At 37.6% G+C, this 25,266-nt stretch overlaps 1 protein-coding gene and 1 pseudogene across 3 annotated transcripts in view; both read left to right on the top strand.

Annotated features, from left to right (window-relative positions):
• Nucleotides 1–11,557, top strand: part of LOC308345107 (protein DBF4 homolog A-like) — a 29,104-nt pseudogene extending 17,547 nt beyond the window's left edge. The window contains exon 2 of the transcript in view: nucleotides 10,879–11,557. The product of the transcript in view is annotated as a protein DBF4 homolog A-like (transcript). The remainder of the gene's footprint in view (nucleotides 1–10,878) is intronic.
• Nucleotides 1–25,266, top strand: part of NKAIN2 (sodium/potassium transporting ATPase interacting 2) — a gene marked incomplete at both ends in the record, with an annotated part of 994,683 nt that overhangs the window by 242,690 nt on the left and 726,727 nt on the right. The window lies entirely within an intron of this gene.

Here is a 25,266-nt window from a genome sequence, read left to right as displayed (position 1 = left end):
GCACATTAGCTCATTTAACACCTATGTAGCCTCTCCCATTATCAACATCCCTCATTAGAGGGATGGACGAATGTATGTCATTAAACATTATGATATCATAAAGAGTATTTTCACTGCTCTAAAAATAGAAGTATGTTTTCTATTCAACTTTGTGCCATGAACACAGCTTCCAAATAATAATTTTATGGGAAAAGAGGAAGAAGAAAAGAAGGGAGAGGGGTAGGAGATAGAGGTCAAGGTGGGTCAGGTAGTCACTGAACCAGGACATGAATTTCAAACCCTGTCAATAGCAGTGGTTCTCAAGATACCCCTGAGCTAGCAGCATGAGACTCACCTGAGATTTGTTAAAAATGCAGAATCCCAGACCTACTGAATCAAATTCTGGGGGTGGTGCCCAGCAACCTGAGTTTTAATCAGTTGTCCAGGTGATTCTGGGGAATCCAAGTGTGCAAGACCCTGAGCCTATGGGTGCAATGCTACGAGAGAAGATTCTGCTTCCTGAGCACGGGAATGCAGACTTTGAGCTCTTAAGTCTCTCCATGTGATAAGTGGGTCCTACAGCCTGATCTCTGAAGTGCTTGCTGAAAAACTGTCAAGTAGAGTCAGGGTGGTTCTGTGGAGTCTGTCACGATGACAGAGTGTATCAGGCTATTCAAAATGCCATTTCCGCTTTATAAGCAGCTCAGTCTGTGTGTCAGATAAGAGCACTCATGTGACCAATCTTAAATTTGAAGCAAAGGCCAATACTTGCACTCCTTCTATTATATCACGAGACGCTTTCTGGCTAGCCCTTTACAATCTGATTACTGTCATGGAAGACCTTCAGGTAAATCTAATTTGTGAGGTAGGAGGTCTTTGCATTTGCCTTGTGACTTATTTTCTTCCTCGAAGGACTATGACTGCACTCCTCAACGTGGAGCCTCAGATCTCTGACCTTACCTAAAATTAAGCCGTATTTCCAATAACTGACTGTATAGTTCATCTGCAAGTCCCATGTATCGGACACTTTGGTGAAAATCAATCTATGCTTGCTTTTCACGTATCTACACTATTGTGGGGAGAGTAGAATAGAGCAGAATAAAGGAGCAGAAAAAATGTACTCCATAAATGTGTAGTTAGAGCACCAGCTGCATGGTCTTAATGAGGTAAGTGAGTTGTCATGGGCCCCACATTCTCCCACAGAAAAGCAATATGAGAAATAGTGCGTCTTCCCTGTCTCCCAGGCTGTGCTTTAAGAGGCTCTGCTGTAAATCCAGGCAATCCATTTGTCATCCACCCTTAAAGACTCGGTGAGTAATACCAACTCTGGCGCCCAAGATATTTTGGATAATGACCAATTTCTTCTTTAAGTAGAGGGCAGAAGCAGTGTGTATAATACCCAACTAACTCTTGGCACTGGATTTAACAAGGAGAGTGCAGACCTTTGATCGGACTGTCTCTTGGCATCCGTTAATATTTGCCTTCTTGTTATATAAATGAAAGCAGTAGCTTACCCAGGAAGGGGTGTTCCTTCTCATTTTGGTAGACCCCAGAACACCTCCCAGTTCTTGGGACCCAGGTCTATGGACCAAATACTTACTACGTCTAGCTGTGCTTTGGATAAGTTTGATCACTTTTAGAGTGATACAACCGTGAATATCAGTTATTAATGATATTGCTTTAGTCTTGGGCATCATTGATAGCTTTGATAAGTTTCTGACACACTTGTCTCAGTAGCTTCTAGTGTCGTCTTCTGACTCTCTCACCCCTTTTGGAGCATTTCCACACCATCTGTCTATGGATACTTTACTTTTGCTTCTGAAGGGAGATATTTTCCAAGATACTTTAAAGAATATTAAGCCACACTCTGATTGTAGGAATCAAATTTTCTTTGTGGCTTCTACTAAGTTCCTACTCTTGTCTCGCATTTTCTTAAGCAAACTTGATGCTTTAATTACCTCTTTTGTGGACTTGAAGACAATTTATTTTATAGACTATTTCTGCTGCCCAGAGATTACTACTATTTGGGTTGTTTCCTTATCACTTTTTTTCTGTGTACACATTTACGAACTTAACATGTTTAAATATGATATTCATATTGGTATGCTCTTTACTTAACATTATGCATTGTGTCTTTTCTCATATTAAATCTTGGTGAATAGACTTTCAGTGTCTATTATCTCCACTGGAAGGATGCTCTTCAATGTTAATTGATGTTCCTAATGATGTCTCTGAAGTGCTGTGTGAGCCTGAAGAATCTGATGAATCATTAAAGAAAGATTAGACTATATTTAGTAATATTTGTGTTTATAATCTACTTCTTTTTAAATTGCCAATTCATACATGGTAGAAGTCATACTAAATATGCTAAGTAGTGTATTTAAATAATATATGGTTGTAGTATTTGGTCATCAAATATGTAGTAAGAGATGTGGCAGAATCATCATTTCCTATCAGTGGTCAAAGAAAGCATTTTGTAATTTTGTGCAGGTCTGGTAAACGCTTGGATTCTAAAAGCTTCAAAGATAGACATATAAGGATAATATAAATAAGTTATTTTTAAATAGCATTAAACATTGACCATTTTTAAAGTAACATTAGGCATTAACCATTTTTGAAACTTTGCAATTCTAGAAGATTTTTTCTTCACTGAAAATCACTTTAAGATTGGTTATAGATATTGCAAAGAATCGTACAGAGCAAACCTTTGCATTGATTGATAGAGATAAGAAAAATGAACAGTTTAAGTCTGTGGTATTTAATTCATTGTTACTTTGCAGAAAGAAACAGAAGCAAGTAAGTAAATTATACACATCTCAATACAGATGTTTACTAATTAATTAAGCCCTCAACAACAATAATGAATTTTCATTAGGTTGTGAAGATAAGAATAAATAGATCATATTTAGGTAGTAGTAGGAACATAAAGCCTGTTAGGTGCCTAAAAGTTAGAAAAGCATCAAAGGAAAGATCAGAAAAGATATGACAAATATTCAGATTAGACTTACATGTCCTTTTATAGTTGAAGAATACACATTTTAATGTCTTTCCCAATTTATGCCCCAAAGAGTTATAAGTATAGGAAAATGAGTTGTTCATATAAAATATTGTATAAAGAAAATGACTTATAGTTTGAAGACTTGAGTTTCTCATAAAAGAAAAAAATGGATTGACCCTTTCATCACCCCTTACACATTTTAAAATTCTAATGGACCTAACTTCTATTACAACTTGGTCTTCAATTCCTTTTATATCTTGGCACTTAGAAATTCACTGATGAATGTTGAGAAGATAGGAAAAAGCTAAAGGAGGAAAAGGAGAAAACAGTGTATTTCATAATGCATCCTTGCAGATGCATTGAAGTAAAACTGAAGGAGAAGAGAGCCCTGAAGCAGGATATGTGATAAATGAAAATGCTTGCATTATCTGGTATCTTGGAAAAGAAATATAAAAGAAAAATTAACTATATGAGTTACTGATTCTATCTTAATATGATCACAGGAAGGAGACCCTCCTTAGAACAGAAGTGACTCTTAAAGATGAGTGTGTGGTTGCCAGTTGGCTGGGATAGGAGAACAGCCTCCAGGAGGGGACAGTGTGTGATAAAAGACAGAAATATGGGGAGCCTAGGTGGCTCAGTCGGTTGAGCGACTCAGATTGTGATCTCATGGGTCATGGGACCGAGCCCCATTCGGACTCTACGCTCAGTGAGGAGTCTACTTGGACATTCTCTCCCTCTGTCCCTCTCCCCCCCCCCACCCCACACTGTCTCACTCATATAAATCTTTGAAAAAAAGAAACAAAACAGCAGAGAGAAAGAAATAGGCAGCCTGTGATTTATAGGTACTGGAGTAGTTGGAATCCTTAAAAGTGGAAATATAAAGTAGGCACAGTAGTCACACTACTAGAACATCTGAGCTCAGATTATGGCGACTTCTGTGTGTTATAACATGGACTTCACACACCCCAGTAATCAGTGGGGAGCCTGTGTAGGATTTTGAATAGGGAAAACATGTGATCATATTTATATTTGGGGAAAAATTACTCTGCTGGAATTATACATCAGGGAGAGAGATCTGGGCTAAAGTTATAACATTGAAAATAATCATTATCCTGATGTTAGAGGATATTGTCCTGTAGTGAGATCATGTCCTGACTGTCCTAAATTAGAAGTGAAAAGAGGCAAGACAGAGCCCTGGAGATCACCCACTTTGTGTGTACACAATTAAACAGGCTTTTATATAACTGATATAAAGAGAGTGGGGAAGATTTAAATACTTGAGGAAGATTTTCTTCATTGATGGCTGTTCAGACAGTATCCATAAACACTCCTTTCTGACTGATAAATCTCTCCTTCTAGTTGTGGAAAATATGCCAGCATCTATACATGGCTGACAGTTACTCTGAAAAGGCATATGAGAATAAAATGCCTCTGGGCTCTAAATTCATGGCACTGTTTTTAAGTCTCTGTGATGCTTATCAATTGATTGAAAGCTATTTTCATTTTTGATATAAAGAATTATTAGGAAGTTTAGCTGTCAATAGGAAAGTAAAAGAAAAACAATGCTTTTTGGAGATGTATGGTATACTACTTAGTGCTATTACAGTAATTTTCCTAAGTGCATCTCTCAATCACATTAGGTCTGTATTCTGGATTCTATTGATCATTAAAGGCTGCAACTCTTAATGAATTGAAAATGACCTATAATATAAATTTATCAAATGTTCTTGAAGAGAGTACATAGAATCTGTTTGAAACATTTTTATTGTGCTTATCATTTACACTATTAGTTCTAAGATCACCTAGTGATTTTTTAATTTAATTTTATTTTGAAAGGAGGGAGAGAGAGTGTGGGCCAGCAGGGGGTGGGGCAGAGGAAGAGGAAGAGAGATAAAGAGAGAATCTCTAGCAGACTCCCCACTGAGCACAGAGCCCCTGGGCTCAATTCCACGCCCCGGAGATCATGACCTGGCCAACATGAGAGTCAGATGCTAACCAACTTAGCTCCCCAGGTGCCCCAAGATCACCTAGTTTTTCTTTTTATTTATTTGGTTTTTTTAAAAAAAGGTTTTATTTATCATTTATTTGGGAGAGAAAGAGAGTGAGTGAGAGAGCAAGCAGAGGGGAGTAGCAGAGAGCGGGGGACAAGCCGACTCCACACTGAGCAGGGAGTCCAACGTGGGGCTTGATCCCACTACCCTGGGATCATGACTTGAGCGAAACTAAGAGATGCTTAACTGACTAAGCCACTGAGGGCCCCCAAGATCACCTAGTTTTTAAAGCACACTTTATTTTAGTCAATATTGATTTCTAAGTTGTCATGGCTTTGGAAATTTTTGAGTCAATCCTCTGCATTTTATTTTCATCATTGTAGAAGTCTCAATATTTAAAACCACATGGAAATACTTTTACATACGTCTTTTGGAGTCTTGCTTGTTCACACATGGCCTAGAATAGGTTCTTGTACGTAACAGGTATTTAAACAATGAATACTAAGTAATTATGAAAAGCAGGGCCTTAGGCAATCTCAACTGAAAGTAATGTATAGAAATATTACCTAGGGGGCACCTGGGTGGCACAGTGGGTTAAAGCCTCTGCCTTCAGCTCAGGTCATGATCCCAGGGTCCTGGGCTCGAGCCCCGCATTGGGCTCTCTGCTCAGCAGGGAGCCTGCTTCCTCCTCCTCTCTCTCTCTCTCTCTCTCTGCCTGCCTCTCTGCCTACTTGTGATCTCTGTCTGTCAAATAAATAAATAAAATCTTAAAAAAAAAATATTACCTAATATGTACCGTAAGATGCGTGGGAAATCCCAGAAGTTGCTATGAGCTTCCTCTCTGAGTCTTTCAGATCTCTTCCAGCCATTTCAGAACTCCAGGGCTTTCAAAGAGGACCTGTAGGCAAAATAAATAAGTGCAGCCACTTCATCTAAATATCCATCAAAGCTTCCATCCACTCCTTATTCAGAAGGTATTAAATACTACGCCAAACAATGTGCTGACTGGGAACTGAAGAGCAAAATGTTATGCTTGACACCATGGAGTTTGTAGATTTGTGGACCATTCATACAGTGAAGCAGTGATGACAAGGACCATGAGTCTTGTCAGAGAAGAAATTCATGGTGGTATTTGACTAATGGAACATAGAACAAGGGATTTACTAATGGAACACATAACTGAGTGGGGTCGTGGAAGAGGTACCTACAGAAGCATTCCCTGAAGTTAAAGAGAGGACCCTGAGTCACATCCCCTAGTTGCAGGATAAGCAGGGTCAAAGTACCACGGGCATCTCTCTTCCCATGTTCTAATATACTTACCACGTTACTACGAAGGCTGGGTCAGCAGGTTCCTTTCAGCCTCTCTTGGGATTCAGTGGGTTTCTTTGGAAAACTCTGCCATTTGCAAAATTTGGCAAATGAAGTCCAATTTTTTTTTAAAGATTTTATTTGTTTATTTGACAGACAGAGATCATAAGTAGGCAGAGAGGCAGGCAGAGAGACAGAGGGGGAAGCAGGCTTCCTGCTGAGCAGAGAGCCCGATGTAGGGCTCGATCCCAGGACCCTGGGATCATGACCTGAGCCGAAGGCAGAGGCTTTAACCCACTGAGCCACCCAGGTGCCCCTGAAGTCCAATTTTTGATCTATAACTTCACTTTCTCCCGTGTGGTTAACTAAGTTAATAACTAAATTATGGTTATCTTGTACCCTTACCCTTAGCACAAATAAAGCAAGTTGAATTTATTTATTTTTACAATATTCTTTATTTCTTAGTTTAGATAGGGCTATTCGTCAACCTAAATACAGTAGTTTGTTGCTTCTTAAAATGCATTCAAATGATTTATATTTAATTTTTTTCTAGCTTTCTAAAACTCGAGTGTTTTGAATGACACACAGTCTAAAAGTTAAGACCAAGACTATAAAATCAGTTGTACCTATTGAATCAATGAAAAGTTTTAGGAATTTTGCAGATGATCAAGATCTTTAAATATTATTGTCCTTTTGTAGGGGGAAAGAGAAGTACATGTGAATCAAAATAACTTAAATATCAAGTAAATGCCTTGGAATTAATCTGTTTTAACAGGTTAAATTTGTAGTGCATAATAATTTTGAATAGAAATCCATTTTATTTTGCAAGCTATTTAAATTATTTTAAATGATTTCCTGTGGCTAAAGGCTTGTGTTTTGTACATGCATTTGAACAGATAATATTTTAATGATAGTCATGGTGAACTTTATAGACACTTTTTTGTCTTCCTAAACACCCCCTCAGAGCCTCTCTGCATGCATTAGGATTAATTAGATAATGTCTCCCAGGTGCTTAGAGCTTTTTGGAGAAAGGGAATAAAGCATTGTGTTAAAATGATTATTACTGACTTCAAAGACAGCTATATGAGAGTTCAGAAAGAACAATTTTTTATTAATAATGGCTCATAAATGCCATTGAGAAATAGCTTTGTATGAAGTTACAAATGGTCATGCTGTTAACTAAGTACAGTCACATTTTTTTTTTCTTTCTCTATTAGATATCTTGGAGAAGAAAGTAGGAGTTTGGGGAACCAAGATACAGGATGGGATGCAATAAAAGGGACCAAAATGATTTGATTACATTGGTTGAGTTCATTTAGGCGAATGGAATGACTTTAGCCTTGGCCTCTCTGGATGCACTTGTTTTAGTGGTACCCAATAAAGGCCAAAAGCAGATAAACCTTACAGAATTTAGTCCCTTACAGGCAAAGATAAAGTAGTAGTGGTGTCTCTAAAGGACGAAGCTCAAAGCAGTGAAGTAGTACATGACCATAAGTCACTCCCAACTCCTACTGGGTGCTCCAAGAAAGGGAGGAGTGGACTATCAGACTGGGTAGTAGATTCCAGTCTGTCTCTCTCTAAGGTATATTTACAATGTAACAGTAACAACTAACTTCAATAATAACTTTCTTTGTGTAGCACTTCACATTGTGCAGAACTTTCACACACATTACTTGACATTCTGAACAACTCTGTGAAGTGGGAACCATTATGTCCAGTTTAAAGATAAAGAAGCTGATGCTCACATAATTTAACGGAAGAGACACAGGTGGGATTGGAGCTGAGCTTTTCTCATCCCAGTGGAACACTCATTGTGATGCACAGTTATAGGAGAATAGCTCACTTTTGTGTTAGCTGTAACAACTTGTAATGTGAGGTTGTGGAACTATAAGGTTGATCTGGTGACATAGTCAGGATTGTTATTTGTTTATTTTCACTAACTTCTTGATAACAGTCCCCAAGTCTTGAGACTTTAAGAAAGTCTTACTTTCCAAGTGGAATTCAACTACCTTTGGGATATACTGACTCAATAATTCTCCACTGTTTTATTCTGAACCCATTCATTAGAAACAAACAGCTGTAGATTTATTGTACCATCTTAACTTGAAGATACTATTATGAGAATTGTTTAATTATATTTGTCACATGGGCCTAAAACTATTTACAGATCTTCCTTGGCAAAATATGCAATCAGGTTCTCTTTGAGGTGACTATTAAATTTATAGCCCCTTTCCAACGGGGGGAAAAATCATTTTTCCTCTCATATACACTCAGGTGGTAAATCCTTGTAAACACCAGGTGCATATTAGTAATGGATAAAATAAAGCAGCATATTCTCATTTTCAGTTGAGTTTGTTTGAACATTTTACCCTTTTGAGCATGAAGTGTTATTAGGAATATGACCCTTACATAAAAAGATGCTCAAAAAGGGAAAAGTGAATAAAATTTCACAAAGAAAACAATATACACAAAGAAACTTATGCCATGGTATTCACTTCAGCATTGTCTGTAACAGTGCAACATTCACCATCCACCTCTGTCATGGGTGAATGGATTGGCAGGACATGGTAAAATCATATAATAAGATGTGTAGGGGATTAATGACATTCATATTTAACCAACATGCATGGCTATATAAGTTTTTGTTAAATTTCACAAGAATACATAAACCACAAGACTCTATAGTTTCAAAGGTATATACAAAAATACCCCCAAAATATATTGTACATGTGTTTTTCATAGGTTAATGTAAGTACTTTAAAAGGTGATTTGGGAAGGCTGTATATCAAATACCTAAAGTAATTGCCATTCCATGAAATATGGAATTGAGGATGGAGAAATAAAGGGAACACAAAAGGAAAGTCCTTCATCTAATATATGATAAGATTATGTCCCTGAGACTTAAACTTGATTGAATCAGTACAGTACTATGTACATAATTTGCAGGTAAAACTCAAAATCTGAAAACGGTTATTTGATTCCCAAACAGCTGAGTCTTTGTAGCCATACTGATAGCAGCTTGGTGACCATTTTTATTATCATAATTTAAAATAATGGGTCTTAACCAGAGCGTCACAAGCCATGAATGTATTGATCTCAGAAGGGTTAGAATTACATGCTAATACCTCATGCCTGACCCCCCAAAGGCTACTTTACTATGCCTTTTGTCGGATTCTATAAATCCAGGCCCTTTCACAAGTATTTCATGAAGGTGAAAAAGCATGCCCTTTTTGTATGCCTAGGAGAACAATGTTGAGGAACACACACTTTATATACACACATGTACAGATGTGTATATTTCTAAAGATTTTGTTTGAATCCTTTTTAATGTTTCTGTTAGAAAGAAGAAATTTCTATAATAGAAACTATATGTACATAGGATTTTTATTAAATGGTTAACCAAAATAAATCATAGTTATTGATAAAGAATAGTCAAATGCAAAAGTTTAAAAATTTAATAGGACTTACAAATTAAAACATTTTGCCCCAAAGTACAAAAAGATAAGCTTTACGAGATAAGCTCTACCAAAAGGATAAACTATTTGTATGAGGGATTGTAACAGATGGCAGAATATGGTAAGTGCCCAAAATTACCCATCAAAAATTATTTATAGGTATTCAGAGAATGGTAAAGACCATTTTCAGTTAACAGGAGGATGAGGAAAGTCTTATAATAAAGACAAGGCATGTGTGAGATAGGCCTTTACATGTGAGGCTTAAATCCATTGATTCACCTCTGACTCCAGTGATCTGAATGTAGGAAATAGAAAAGGATAAACAAGAAAAGAGAATGGAAGCCAACTGAAAAGAGAGGAAGTAGGGGGAGGGTTGGGGAGAAGAGAGAAGGGAGAGCAGTTGAGTGAACAGGTAGGGAGAGGAGCAAAATGATGAACTATTCTAATTTAACATCTAAGGCACTGGCTAGCATGTGTATGACCTACAACAAGCTGGTAAAAATCCCAAACAGAAGGACAAAGCTAGCAACTCAAGATGTGGGGTGGAATACTGTTGAAAGCAACAGACTAAATAATTTAGTCATACCTCTTTTATCTGGCTCAGCATTTCATTGGCCATTAAATACCATCTGTCCTAGACTAGATTCCTTGGCAGTGGGCAGTTTGCTATACCTCAGTAGGTCAAGGCAGAGTCAGTGCATTATTAAGTTCCTGAAGGACTTGACAAAGACAACTTAGGATCCCGGTTAATTCCTCAAGGAGAAGCAGTGTTATTTAAACAATGCTCACAGCTTGGTCCTTTGGATGCTCCTAATGTACAGAGAAGACCAGTTCATTCCGGAGTAGATTCGGTCCCTTGAATTATCAGATCACTTTTTGTTCTAGAAGATGGTCTCCTCTCCATGGTAAGGTTTGAAATGGATGTAGGGATGAGCATGTGAGATATAAACAGATTGAGGAGAAAAATCTATCCAAGAGGGAAGAAAATTTTCATCTTGCTTAGTCTGACAATTACAAGATTCTAGGAATGATGAGTTCAATGTGCTAGAATTTTTATCCTTACAGATTTCAAAGTCCCTGAGGATGGAGAAAACAAGAGTAAGATTGATGCTTACAAATGTAAAGATATTGTAAAATGATACAGCACATCTACCTCCACATAAAAATAAACTGGAATGCATCCTTGATGTTTCTGAACATAAATTAATGACAAATGAAAGTGACTTAGAAGAACTAAGATCATTGTCCATGTATGCTAAAGACATCTTTTAATTTCAGTATGGATAGTACTGCATCTCAACCAAAACAAAAGTCAGATACCATGCTTTTTCCAGCAAAGGATCTGAAGGAAAAGGACCTTCATTCAGTGTTTAGTCATGATTCTGGTTCTGTTAGCAGTAAACAGTTCACAAGAGCACCTAACAATTCAGGCAAAGACTCCATCCCGAAGTCCTCCTGAGGAGCCCAATGAATGTGACTTCAACAATATGGATGGCTTACCTTCTGGTATGATCCATCGGAAAGTGAAAATATTATTAGGAAGAAATAAAAAAGAAAATCTGGGGCCAAATGTGGAATTAGATAAGAAAAGAACTGAATTTCTTATTACACAAGAAGGAAACAGAATTTGTAGTTCCCCAGTACAATCTCTATTAGACTTGTTTCAGACTAGTGAAGAGAAGTCAGAATTTTGGGGTTTCACAAGCTATACTGAAAACAGCGGCATTTGTGATGTTTTGGATATTTGGGAAGAAGAAAATTCAAATAATTTGTTGTCAATGTTTTTCTCTTCCCCTTCAACTTCTACATTTACTGGCTTTTAGACTTAAAAAATAAATACTTTCAGAAGTGGTGAAGATCATATTCTTGAAATTTTTATAAATAGGTATGGAAGTTACTTAGTTTTTTTCTTTTTTGCCAACTTTGTTTACAGAACCAAGTGTAAATATTAATAAAGGTGATATTTACATTTAAAAAAAAAGGAAAGAAAGAAAGTAGTATAACAAGTTAATAGCACGAATAGGAGTACTTATATTTGGTAAAGCATTTTTTTAAGATTTTATATATTTATTTTAGAGAAAGAGAGAGTGTGAGTGGGGAGGGGCAGAGAGAATGAATCTGAAGCAGACTCTGCTCTGAGCCTGGAGCCCGATGTCGGGCGTAATCCCAAGACCGAGAGATCGTGATCTGAGCCAAAACCAAGAGTCAGACCCTTAATGGACTGAGCCACCCCGGCGATCCTTGGTTAGAGCATTTTAGGTATGTTATCCACATTGTCTTCATAAGGGTACTCCAAAGAAAAGTCAGGCTAAGAAAATCATTTGGATTCAGGTAAAATCACATCAGGTATAGGTGGAAGGATGGGTTTTAAGACACAAGTCTTCTGAGTCAAAGCCTTGTTTTTTCCTACACCTTCATGTTGCCTCTTAAGGAAAAAATTTACTGAGCTATTACAGATGGGAGATCAAATAAGGAATTTCTGCTATGTCATTGGACTGGCATACTGGTAGAGGAGGCCTGGGGGTGTAGGAGGATGGAGTAGATGAACATAACTGGTTAGAAATGGTCAGATTTGTGCCTAAAGCTATAACAGCAGACATTGGGAAATATTGAGAATTAGACCCGGGAGGCTTTGTAGTAGAGGAGGAGCATGTCTAAAAAAACTAATTTCATTTTGTAAATTTTACTCAGACGGTACCTATTAAATATTGGTGAGGAGTACCTGGGTAGCTGAGTCAGTTAAGATCTGACTCTTAATTTTGACTCAGGTGATGATCTTAGGGTTTTGAGATCTAGCCATTCTTCTGGCTTTGCGCTGAGCATGAAGCCTGCTGAAGATTTTTCTCTTTCTCCCCTTCTGCCTGCACCCCCCAACAATAAATAAATTTAAAAATAAAAAATAAAATAAAAATTGATGAATATAGTGCAGGAGTTTTCTTGGGTTCATCAAATCATATTCATAATGTTGTTGGGACAAATGGTCATGCTAGAATAGAATAGTAAGCCTAGATATAGAAGAAACTTAAAATATCAATATTGACTGTGTTTAGTCCACTGGTAACATTCAAAAAATGTATCAGGTAGTGCCTTCTTTGCCCAGGACTTCAAGGAATAGCATTTTATAAGTTTTGGGCAACTTCCCTTCTCCCTCATCTTAGCCAAAGGGTCGGAATAGGAGACCTTATCTTTCAGCAAACATGATTCCCTATGACCCTGCTCTCTGGTCACAGAGATCAAGGAAAGAATGGGCTCTTTATCTATAGAAGGTACCTCCTAGAAGTACACCCACACTCACCCTCCAGGCACTCCTTTCAGGCTGTCAGAAGCAAACTGGGGGACAAGGGGAAGGGACGCTGACTGCACTCAGGTCCCTGGGTCTCCAGTTCCAGCAGTCTGGCTCCATCACTGCGTTTTCATTGGCTTAATTAGAGGTACCAACAGTTTCCCCTTTGTTTTGTTGAATTTCTGTCACCTGTGACTACATGTGCCCTTAGAAATGACCAAAGAATTTTCTTGATGGACTATGTCAATATAATTCAAAGATAAATAGCCCTAATTTGCCGTTAGACATTAGTTTTTTTTGCTAAAATGAGTAATTTATAAATTTGGATTAAATTCAAGTGAATCATGTGTTTTTGTTTGTTTGTTTTTCTAGAGGGCATATGCGGGGTGTGGTTGGGTGGAGAGGGGCTTAAGCAGGCTCCCCATACTGCACAGAGCCCAAAGGGGATCTGGATCTCAGGGCCCTGAAATCATGACTTGAGCTGAAATCAAGAGTCAGAAGCTCAACTGACTAAGCCACTGAGACACTCCTCAAGTGAATTGTACTTCAAATACCATTTCACTTAGGTACTCTTACATATATTGCCCATTAAAACAAAATCCTGCCACCTAAGCAGAATGATAATTTTCTCTCATAGTGAGGTGAGAGAAACAACTTGTATTTTAAATTCTACAGTGGTTTCAGTAGCCAGGTCCCCCTAAAAAAGGTACCACTGCATTTAGTTGGTTTTCACTGAAATTACAAAAGGCAGCATGAAAAGAATGCATCATTTAAAATATAATAACACCATGGCACTATTGAATGAATAATATTTTCTTTTCAAATACTAGTACCCTGGGAATCTTATTAAGAAAAACAAGCATGCATCCTAGACTGAGAAATCTATTCGTTTTACAAGACAGAAGTTAAAAATGGGTAGGTGATTCAAGAATTAGATGGAAGACATTTAGTTGTAGCTTGTTTTTTCCTAATTATCCACTCCTTTTTGAAACTCGGTAAGATAATTGACCTTCGAATGAACTCCTCTCTTGAGTCCTCAGAGACCAGACATTTAGGAAAACTGGGAACAAGAGTCCCCTTAGTCAAGTCATGGCAGCCCTGGGTGGAATCCTGATTATTGGATAATTGTGCAACTCTAGAATAACATAGCCCAGTTAATCACTATGACCTTCAAGCCCCCAAAGAATCTGAAAACTTGAGCAGAGTAAGGGGCATGTTCTCTCATTTAGACTTACTTTTTAAAAATCACTTCGCTATTCTGTCATTTGTTGAAATGAAAAAAAAAAAAAGCATCATTTTCATCTATTTTAGAATATAAATGACAGGAAATGAGATATTCAATAAGGAAATGCAATGGGAATAGCCTGAAATACCTTCAACTATTGATCTAATATGTCAAAATTTGACTATTACAGTTGAAATTGTCTCCCATTTTTCTATTAACTTCTTTCCTGGTTGATACCTTTACAGCAATCTGTATAAAGCAGGTTAACCAAGTATAACATTTGCTGTGCTATGATTTTTGCATGTTTTTTCTACTGATTTCAGGTAAGCTGATCCATTGCCCATATTTCTGGAAGTATGAGACAGATCCTATGCCTAAATACAGCTTGCAGTAGATTTGGCTGAACAATGCAGGGTAATAAAAGTAATGAGGCCATTGAAATCCCTTTAGCTTTGTGCTGATGCCTGGAAACTGTCATTTATTTTGTAGTGCCTTTAATTGAGAAGGCTTTTTTTTTTTTTAATTCCACACAGTAATTGGTACTACAATTTTTTTCTTATATTAAAAAGAATAATAAAGTTGTATTGCTTGTTTCTTTCTTTCTTTTTTTTTTTAACAAGAACTGATAGTTTGTGATTCATGTAAAAATTTATTTGTATCCATTATTTTGGTATCGTCACACAAGACTTAAAGATCCTCTTTGGTACAAAGCATAGTTAAAGCCAAAGCATAGATAAAGCCAGTTCTTGGGACACTTACATGCTTGCAAGATTGAGAACTCACCTTCTCCAACTCAGTGATGTTTCCTCCCCCTTTTGCAGTGCATAATACAGACTCTCTAAATATAGCTGAATAGTAAATATGCATAATTAATAATTAATACGATCGTAACAAAACACAGTATCAGCATAACCCTCTAAGACATTGATGAGTATATGTTGCCACTTAAAATAATGACATGAAAGGTTGTGGTGCTTTCTAATATGGATTTGCCGTAGTAAATGAGTTTGTGTTACTGTATATATTTTGTTCTACATACCTAGTTATCAATAATCGTCTTCATGCCTCTCAAAGGGCAGCACAAGCAGGAAAAGAATAATTGCCACTCTTCATGGAGCCAGCTTATTGATGAGGTGGACACAAGTCATATTTTTAGCCTGCTGGTTGTCCATCTGTAAGCAGTTTCCTGGAGCTGTCAGTTCTCCTTTCTCCGGAAACTGTTATGGCTTTGTCTGCCCAAGGAAAATAATGAGATCCATCTATCAAGAAAAAAATAAACAATAAACCCTATACCTTCCAATTAATTTGCTTTCACTTACGTTTACCTGCATGCATTCGGTTAACTATCCATCATGTTATATGCATGTAAAGAAGTGCATTTTTCAAAAGGTTGAGTCCATTAACCCTTTTGCTAACTAAATATATAGGCACCCCTTTCAGTTAAATCAGAGACTTGTAAAAATCAATCCTTTTGGAGAGCTCATAAACACTTGGTCTGTCTTGCCCTTGTGAGCCCAGTGTTGATGAATCTGCAGGCTTAATACGAACCAAACAGGTTGTTCTCATTCATCCCTCCAAACTAAGTGTATGTTTTTCCTTAAATGTGTCTTTGATTTTAATGCCACCCTAATATTTTCAGAAATTGGTATGGAATGAATAACTTAAATCAGAAGCTTCAACTTGCTTTTTTTTGTTTGTTTGTTAAAAACAATTTAGTAGAAAATGGTAGTGTACCTCAGCAATCAAGTGGCATTTTTTTTCTCCTCCCTTAAAAAGTATGCTTTTCCAAATAAAAGACACGCACATACAAATGACTCATGCGGTAATTTGTTCATAGGATTTTGCTGACATTTATAAACTACTTGAACTTTACTGCTGCCTTGTTGCTGGCAAGAAGCTTCAACGGTGAAAGTCGTCCTGGTGTTAAGTACCCTCCTCTTTTTTATCTATCTGTGCTATCACAATAGACAGCCACATTAAGTAAACACTTTTCAAATGTTTTGAAACCATGAAGTCTATGGAAAGTCTACAATTCAAGAATCTGTGTTCCCAGAATTCATTTGTAAAGAGAGTTGTTTGAAACTTAGAAGATCAAATCCTCCATATGGTGGTAAAATCCCTACTTTAATGCACTAGGACTATTGGGTATCAGAGATTTAAGAATGGGTAGTAACTTATCAGGATGTCTTTTAACTTAAGACCAGAGGGAAGTAAGAGGTAGGGTAACGAACTTGCTCAATTTCAAAGAAAACAGTTGTGAGCATACCGGTTGTTGAAAGAGAAATAAAATGAAAGTAGGTAATATATTTCTACCTAGGGGGATGATGCTTGGGGGGAAAACAGGTTTCATTTGAAAAATATGAAGGGAATAGTCGTTTAAAAATCCTAAGGAGTGGGACACTTGGGTGGCTCAGTCAGTTGAATGCCTGTCTGTTGGTTTTGGCTCAGGTCATGATCTCAGGGTCCTGGGATTGAGCCCCACATTGGGCTCCATGCTCCGTGCCAAGTCTGCTTGTCCCTCTCCCTCTGCTCCTTCTCCCATGTGCTCTCTCTCTCTTTTTCTCTCTCACACAAATAAATAAAATCTTTTAAAAAATTCTAAAGAGGGGTGCCTGGGTGGCTCAGTGGGTTAAGCCTCTGCCTTCAGTTCAGGTCATGATCTCAGGGTCCTGGGATCGAGCCCCGCATCGGGCTCTCCACTTAGCGGGGAGCCTGCTTCCCTCACTTTCTCTGCCTGCCTCTGTGCCTACTTGTGATCTCTCTCTCTCTCTGTCAAATAAATAAATAAAATCTTTAAAAAATTCTAAAGAAAACTAAAAATATTTAGTGACTGTAGGGGTTGAAAGCATTGATTCTTTATTCTGTGTAATCTAACTTTTGGTTGGTTCGTTTCTGGTCCCAGCATGTAACTCTCTTATAATTTTGCAGAGGATGGGAAAGGAGGGCATGAGAAAAGAAAAAAGAAGGCATAATGAAGAAAGAAAAAGAGACTAAGAGTAAGCCATAATTAGAAGATGAGAAGGAAGAATGACATGAGGAAGGAGAGAATGGGAATGTGTTAGGATACTGTTCAGCACTGTGGTTGACCTTGTGGGCTCCACACTTGATAGGCTTTCTGCCACTTCTTCTCATGGAGACCTTGGGAGCATTGCTTAGACATGCCTCTGTTTCTTTATTACAAAAGCTAGTATTTACCACTTAGGTTTGTTGTGAGGGTGACCTTGTACATAGTAAGTCCTCCATAAAAGTTAGTTGTTATAAGGGTCACCATCTAATTTGTCATCTAAAAGGGAGATCAGTAAACCACAACCCACGGATCCAATCCAGCTACCTGTCTTTGAATGGCCAATGAGCTAAGAATGGTGCTTGTGTTTTTAAATGGGAAAAATAAAAAAAGAATGTTTTGTGACACCTGGAAATTATGGGTGAAAATCAGTTTCAGTATCCATAAAGCTTTATTGGAACACAGCCACACTCACTAGTTTACATATAATTTGTGGCTGCTTTTGTGCCATAGTGGCAGTCTCCTGGCCATCTGGGCTAAAACGCCTAAAATCTTTTCTCTTTGACCTTTGACATAAAAAGTTTGACAATCCTGGTCTAAACCAGGACACATTTGAGAATGAATCATGATACTATGAATCATAAGTTGGAACAAGTGGCATAAACTGAGGATATCCTATGCAAGCCAGTTAAGTACAGTCACCTTCAATATATACTGTGTTTGGGGGAGGGGGAGCCTAATGAAAAGAAGTAGCATTTATGCAAATGCTTGCAACTGGGGGGTAATTTAAATGTAAATCTTTGTTCCTCTCCTTTCACTAAATCTACTGACCATTCCCAAACTCAGTTTGTAAAAGACTTTGTGTAATCTGGTCCCCACCCTCCTATTGGACACCTCCAGCTGCTTTCCTCTTTATTCACCATGGTCTAGTCACACTCACTTTTCTGTCCCAGTAACATAGTAAGCTACTCACTATCTTAGGGTCTTTGCAAGACTCTCTGACTGGGGTGCAGCTCTCTCCCAGACTTGCAAGTCTGGCACTTCACCCTGTTTAGCTCGGCATGGTCCTCCTTTCCTTAGTCCATTTTATTCTCTCCTTAGGACTGCCACTCTCAGAAACACTGAACCTAAACTCTACAGTGGCATGGGTTTTTCCTGTTTTGTGGCCTTTGTGGCTCGCTCCAGTGTCCACCACCATTCTGACACAGAATGGACACTCAGGCTATGAGAATGCATCCTGCTGTCTGTTGCATTGTTGTTACTCCTGTGCTGAGCATGTAAGCGGTTCCACTCACTGCCCTTCTCATCCTGGGCTTCCAGTGGGTCTTTGACTCTAGATGAGCAGCTTGGCATTTATATAAGTTTTAGTCCAAGTCTCTGGTCTAGGTGGACCCTCTAGGCACACGACATGTCTTTGATAGGTTTTCCTGCCATTTTCACATTTTGTTTATGTTACCTAGGCTTATTTATGTAGAGATCTTAGCAGTCCTTGTCTATCATAGCTCTTCTAGAGACAGGCCTTGTTTATTTATTGTTCATCTCCCTCATGGACTAAAGAAGAGCATAGTATCTTGCAAAACAAGTAGTTTCCTTTGAGTTTATGCTGAATTGTTTTCCAGGGTTTTTGTTTGTTTGTTTGTTTGGTTGGTTTTTTTTTTTTTTTTTCCCTTTGGTCAGCAAGAGTTTCCAAGGTTAGAGTGTAAGCAACTTGGAGGCCGAGATGATAACTTTTAAAGTATTTCTTTGTATCCTGCATAACACTGGAGCAGGCAGGGGCAGGTGCTCCAGGAGTACAGGTGAATGACAAGTACGATGGATTCTGTTACCGTCTGGGTAATGGAATAAACCTCAGGAAAAACACAATAGCTGAAGATATTAAGCTCATTTGGCTTTCCAGCACCTCTTTTGATCTTTCTACCTCTAGACTTTGTGCCAGTTGCAGGTTTCTCTTATTTTCATTCTTGTTAGGTTGCTGATCTGTTTGTCTTCTCGGAGCTCATGGAAGCCAGCCTTAAAGCATATGAGCTTCTATGCAGTTGTTAGAATCAACTGTCTGAGAAAAGAAGGGGAAAAATAGTTTCTCCTGCTTGTTGGTTTGAAAACTGGCCCCCATATACAGAAGACAAGGAGAGACCAAAGAAAGAGGTGAGCCATTCCAGGTTGGTCGGTGGCAGGTTTAATTCGTGAGGGAACTTACATATGAGGCTTGTCTTAGCAGCCATAAGATGAGTAGATTTTGGCACCAGCCCTCCAGAATCCTGCAGATTTATATAGAGGCCTTAACTAGGTCCAATCACGTATACCATCCAGATGGTCTCAACAATATATTACTCTCAAGGCTTTGTCTTTGAAACAGCTCCTAGTGTGGGAATGGTGGGCATGACGTATATTCCAAGGATGGGAGGAGGTGAGGAAACTGACATTGCCTGTTTACAGCTCACACAGGTCAGCCAGTGGTCATGCCCTTTCCGTGATCTCCTCCAATACTGTTCTATTCTCCCCTCCTTCTTCCCAATTTGAGGCTACATAGAAAAGAGGAAAAGCAAAAAGAAATGCAGGTTGGAACAGTATATTCTCCAACTCTAGCCAAGGCATGAAGAATGCCTGTCGTCCATTTTCTATGCATTTATCCATACACCTAACTTTAGAGCTTCCAAAAGAGAACTGGACACCATTCACCAGAAAGTAAGTTGTATGAGAAGTAGTATGTCTGCTTTATTTAACGCATTATTTGCTAAATAAATCCAGTGCCTAGAACAGTGAGGAACTGATATTTATTGTGTGAAAGAATGACTTTCACCCTTACATCTTTCCTTACTCACTCATCTGGTAAAGTTTAGTAGCCTGTGTAAATAAAAACTAAAATCTCATCTTCCATGTTTAATTATAAAACTCTCCAAAACAGAACTTTAAAAAACATGAAACTTCACAGTAGAAGAATTAGAAAATATGCAACACAAGGTTCTCTCTGGGATGTTATCAAATGCTTTGGCATGAAAATATTCAGCCACTAAAAACAAAATGTCATCCAACAATGGAAAAATAACACAATATGAGAAAAACTTGGTTGAAAGAAAGGGCATTGTTGTAACGATTAATGAAAATATGGCTTTTTATCATAAGTACATGCAGTTTTGGAGAAGAGCATTCAGCATATATCACATGTTGAAAATAAAAATTAATGTGATTTGATTGAAGAGTTCCAACCTTTGAGAGATAGTAAATGATACAGTACTTAGGAAATTGCTTTAAATATTTTTCTGATTGGCTAAGATTGTTCACAAATTGCTGCATCTTTTGGGTATTGAAGAAACAGATCTGAATAACACATACATCTTGAAGATAGGTAGAAATCCAACACCATTTTTATGCTCAAGATGGTGGGGTGGGGGAGGGGAAGTATTCCCAATAGGAAAGACATTCCCGCAGGTGTTTATAATGGTTGGTTACAAACAGCTGAGAATGTTATTACGTAGTCTTTACCATTAACCTTCGTAGCTATTTTATGGGGAAGGTAGAATCAAGGCATCTTTTCAAAAGTTTTTCAAAAAGTCTTTAATCTTTCTCTTTCTCTCTTTTTGTCAAAAGTTAGATAATGCATGTGATTTTGTAGGGGGGATTCCATTAACTGAGATGTAATTCAAATGATGAAAACCTTCAAACTATTAGTGTCTTTTGTGAACAGGCAAGGTATTCAAAGAAAGTAAAAGGACAATTGTTTACATATTCCTTCCCTTCCTACTCCTTGGATTCTTTCATGTTTTAATAGTTTTTTTTTTTTTAAGATGATTTAAATATTGGAAGATGTACGATACCCAAGCACTATGTACAAATTATTCATATTCCTCCCATTACTTAGCAGTCTCAGTAGGAGCTATTGCCAAAGAAGAGATCGCTTATAAAAATCTCAGAAGTGAGTCCTTAAACACACATCATCAAAGATTATTTTCAGATTTTTTTTTTTTTTTTTTTTTTTTTTTACAAATAGTACGATTCATTCAGTTAAGAACAAATTAGAAATGAGATCTGTAGTTAATTCCAGCCTTTTCAAAAAAATGTTCTTCATTGGTGGATCAGGCTTAAGCTGATTGTGGTGGGCCTGGAGACAAAAGGGTAGTACCATGAAGTATCACTGTGTGTTTCAACATAAACAGGGCAGAAACTGGAACATGATTGGCAATGGAAAACAATCACACTTAGCATTCTATCAATGGAATAAAACCAACATAATTTTAGAACAGTTTTTTCCAGTCTGTCACTCAAACTTACTCTGTCCAGTATAGTGATATGTAAGTATAAATAAAAATATAAGCATAAATGGGCATGTGAAATTTATTAACCTGTTTTTTCATCTAAGGTTATAGCCTAAATTGTTTTCCCTATTTTTCATAGTCTTTAAGATCAAGATTTCAAGATCACTCTGAGTTTTAACGTACCTTTCTAATGAGAGGAATGGAAATATGATTATATAATTCTCCTAGTGTAGGAGAATTTCCTTTTTTATTGCTATCATAAATATTGTGACAATGAATAGCTTTGTCTTTGCGTATACAGAATACTGTTTGTTTTCCTTAGGATAGAGTTAGTTCCAGGAATGGATTATTGTCAATGACCTCCTCTATGGCTTTGATACATAATTCTAATTTATATTCCAAAAGAATTTTTGTCATTAGCAATATGAGAGTTAACACTTACTGGTTCTTGTGTGTCAGACACTCTTAATAATCTTTTACATGAATTAACATTTTTAATTCTCACTATAGTCTTTAAGATATATGGTATTATTGCACTTATACAAAAAGAAATTCCAGAATTGAATTAGAAGAAATTGCACCCCAGAGATGTTAATTAGCTTGCCTGAGGAGACACAGTTAATAAGTGGCAGTAAGAGCACCAGTTTCGTTGTCTTCCTTAATATTTGACAAGATATATCACAATTTATTTTTGCAAAGGTAATGGACAAAATAATAGCTTTATGTTATTTAACTACCATTTATTTGATTAGTGACAGCTCTTTTTTTCCAGTTCTATTTTCCTACTGGATTACTTATCTCATAGGAGTGTTGTGAGAAACAAAGTTATTATATGTGAAGGACTAACCAGTGTCATGTGATCATAGGTATCCAATGGATGGTGGTTTTTATTGTTATTCTTAGCTAAATTACTGAGAGAATTAAGGCAAAAACCTAGAACCGTCTATCTAGTTCACTGTTTTTTTCTTTTATATCACTTTTTTTTTAAAGGAAATCAGTCTTAGTTCAGTATATTTATTTTATATATAATTGCTCCTGAAGATACGATAAACTAACATATAACTAAATGTTAATCCTGGAATGGAATAGAATATTATAAACTTTTTTTTGATCTCCCATCCCTGGCAATAGAATATATTTTAGCGCACACAAATATATGTATGGTTATTTATATTGTACTAACATGTACTTATAAACAAGTTGACATATATATTACATATAGTCTATCATTTTTCTGTGAAATAATATTTTAAATAATTTTCTTATTTGTAGATGTTGCAAAATATTTGTTTTTGCTAAAATTATAAATATATTTCATAAGAGCCATATCAGATTTCATTAGGTTAGGTATCATAATTTTTACCTTGTATTCTGGCAGACAAGGAATGCCTACCAGCTCTGTTCTTCATTCTTTGGTTTCACCCACATTATTTATGTAACTTTCAATCTGCAAGGTTTTTTAGAGACATATTTTAGGCCATTTGGAGGTGAGGGTAGTAAAAACTAGAAAATGAAATCTCCAAATCTACTTCTCCCAGCATTAATACGGTGAAAGATGTCAAAATATTCTCTAGACTTTAAAAAATTCACCCTTCTCAAGATATCTCTAGGAGGTGACATTTGCCACCTGGACCATGTAAGAATGCCAATTTAGATACAAATACCTTGGATATAAATACCAATAAGTGGTGGAGACTATGGGAGAAACGTGTAGAGTTGAAACACATGGGGTTTAATAAAGTATGCGTACATCTTATTTCACGAGTTTAAGCATGGGAGCCTCAGTCCTTGTGTGGTTGTGGTGGCAGAATTGTAGGCATGGTCTGGGAGCCCAAGGTGGGGCCAAAGTGCTTTAAGTGAGATTAAGAAGGTATCAGGAGCCTGAGTCAACTGTAGAGGACAGATGCTGCAGCAGATTATAGAACGATAGGGGACTGTCGCCTGGTGGTCCCTGGGCATTTCACAGATCTTGATTTCAGTCAGGTCTCTGGCATCTAGAGAATGTATATGTATCACTTTGGCAGGTTTTAAGCCTCAGGTTTTATATTTGCATGAAAGGAGGTACCTTCCTCATGGGGCTGCAAGAAAATATCAAATTATGTAATTACATTGTTCAGAGCAGATTCTAGTGTGTTGTAAGTGCTCAACCATTGTTGTTCTGTAGGCAGCAGAGCCCAGAGCCAGACTGCCTGGATTCAGATCCCCACTCCGGAAGGAATAGGTGTGAACCTTCAGCACAGCACATAACCTCTCTATGCTTCATTTTCCTCACCTGGGAAGTGACAAAAATAATGTTACCCCACATCACAGTGTTGGGATGAGGGGAAAATTCAACGAGTTACTGTACTTAAGCGTGCTTAGAAATGCCTGCCACTCACCCAGTAAACACTAAATAAATGTTTGCTGTTAATGTTACTGTTTTAAATATTAGTCGCTAGGATTTTAAAATAGCTTCCAGTGTTAACAACCCGTGAAGAAACAGTCTTTTACCGGGTTTATCATATTCCCTCTTCTCTCTCTCTGAATGTGTGGGATGGCATTCATGTTGTTGCTCCTCTAACTTTGGCCGTTTGTATCCAATTATCTGCTGGCTTTTGACCAATCAGGTATGTGCGGACTTTAATATGGCGTTTTATCCACATCTTCAGTATTGGTAGCCTTGGTCTTGAGTTCCTTGTGCTTTTCAGTGGATGGGAAAATGAGCCAGTTTTGGAAAGTGGACCGTGAAAATCCCACAGACTTTTATGTATTCTTATTTTCTATGTTAGACATTTCTATACACCATCTCACACAAAGTACAGTCTTTCACTGTTTCTTACAGAAGTAAAGATCTTTACAGCATTTCCTTTAACTTCCTTTTTTTTTTTTTAACCCCACCTGCTTTTTCTTTTCTTCTTCATCTCTCATTCCCCTCATCCACACGCACATGAATACAAGACAGAAACTGAAAACCGCGGTGACTTCCATTTTATTTACTGATCCTAAGAGCTCCCAGCTGCTTTCCCACATCAACATGCGTGTACACCGGCTCCCCCTCACCCTGACCTACTACTTGTTGAGCCTTCCTCTTCCACTGGGTATAGATATCTGATTTCTCCTCTAATGCACGTTCTTGTTATATCCAGCTGTGTATTTATTCATTGGAAATTCATACTTTTAAGTTCTTAAACGCCAAGGGCATAACTTAAAAAGCTCTCATAGTTTCTAAGTGTGAATATGTGTATATGTGTGTACATGGGATACCCATCGCCACACATCTGCATACATGCAACAGCATAAATGCAACTTTCTGGGCATGTGTGAGGGTATGCATGATATCTAGATGACGGAAGCCACTGTAAAAGTGAGGAAGCATGTGACTCAAGTGACGTCTGACTTGCTTTGTAAAGTTAGCATGCTGCACTGTTTTAGCTTTTTGACTGCCTTCTCCAGGTCTCGGTACCCAGAAGTATGATTTGTCCCATTAAGAACTAGGCAGAAGGGTGTGTGACCTCTTCCTTTGTTCCTATCACGTTATGAGACTATTACTTTTCTGAATTATAGGTATATTTGAGGCCTACACATAATTACTTTTTATCTTCCTGTTTCCTAAGCCATGTTATCAGTGTGGCTGGCTTTTGCTCTCCGCTGCGGTCGCTGCATCTCCCCTCCTTGTCTGGCTGGGGCTCCTGATTGCACTGGCAGGAATATGCACAGCTTTAGCTAATTAATTGCTTCGACAGAGCAGTAAAGTGTACTTACCTAGAGTGCACTTCCAGCAGGCGCTA

The sequence above is a fragment of the Martes martes genome (assembly GCF_963455335.1).
Source record: "Martes martes genome assembly, chromosome: 6".
NCBI classification, from domain to species: Eukaryota; Metazoa; Chordata; class Mammalia; order Carnivora; family Mustelidae; genus Martes; species Martes martes.
This window is presented reverse-complemented; position numbering and strand designations above follow the sequence as displayed.